Source organism: Penaeus monodon, chromosome 20 (genome assembly GCF_015228065.2).
Source record: "Penaeus monodon isolate SGIC_2016 chromosome 20, NSTDA_Pmon_1, whole genome shotgun sequence".
In the NCBI taxonomy this organism is placed as follows: domain Eukaryota; kingdom Metazoa; phylum Arthropoda; class Malacostraca; order Decapoda; family Penaeidae; genus Penaeus; species Penaeus monodon.
In genome coordinates, this window is record NC_051405.1 from 23205448 (window position 1) to 23206578 (window position 1131).

The following is a 1131-nucleotide window of genomic DNA, read 5'->3' on the forward strand; positions in this document are numbered from 1 at the left end:
TTTTAAAGAAAAAAAATTTTTAAATATATTTTAATAAAAATTTGTAATAAACTAATATTTAAATTTTAAAATTATTAATATTCAAATATAATAAAAAATAATATTAAAATTATACCTATATAATTATAATTAAATTTTAAATATATAAAAATTTTATATTATATATATTAACAAAAATTTTTATAATATATAAATTAATAAAATTTATCTTTTTTATAAAAACTAAAAATATAATATAATTATTAAAAAAATAAAAATATAAAAAATATTTAAAAAATTAATAACATAATATTTTGACATATACAAAAATATAATATAATAATATATATAAAAAATTTTCAAAAAATTATATTTATCATTCCAATAATATAAATAATTTTAAAATAATATAATAATAATATACATATATATACATATTTTTATATTTTTTAATACTTTATTTTCATAATAAATATATAATAAACATATTAAAAAAATTTTTTAATATATAATACATTATTTTTAACTAAAATTTATACATATCATATATAACATCTTAATAATGCATAAAAATTTTAATCTATACATTACTATAAAACAAAATTATATATAACAATTTTTGCAATATTACTTTAAAATAAAAATTTAATTTTTTAGAAATTTTATTTATATTAGTTTTATATTTTTTTTTTGTTTTTTAACTTATAGGGGTTTATATATGTATATGTTTTTTTTCTTGTAATTATATTTATTATTTTATTAATCATTTAATGTATTATTTTTTATTATATATTGTTTTTATTGATATAATATAAATTTTTAATAATATATAAATATTTTAATTTTTTTCTTCATTTTATTAAATAAATTATATATTATATATATTTTTAAATTTTTAAATATTCTTAAATTTTTAAAATTATTTAATTTTAAATTTTTATAAAAATTTTTATATTTTATAAATAACATTAAAATTTAAAATATAAATTATTATATATATAAATTTTAATTATTATATCTATATATATAAAATATATATAAAATTTATAATATATTTAATATAGTATTTTTTAATAATACTTATATTTTTTTATATAAAAATTTTATATAATATAATTTTTTATAAATTTAATAATAATATATCTATTATTT

General features: G+C 5.5%; 1 protein-coding gene across 2 annotated transcripts in view; it reads left to right on the top strand.

The window, feature by feature from the left end:
• LOC119585712 (keratinocyte-associated protein 2-like) overlaps window positions 1-1131 on the top strand; it is an 11044-nt gene that overhangs the window by 6439 nt on the left and 3474 nt on the right. The window lies entirely within an intron of this gene.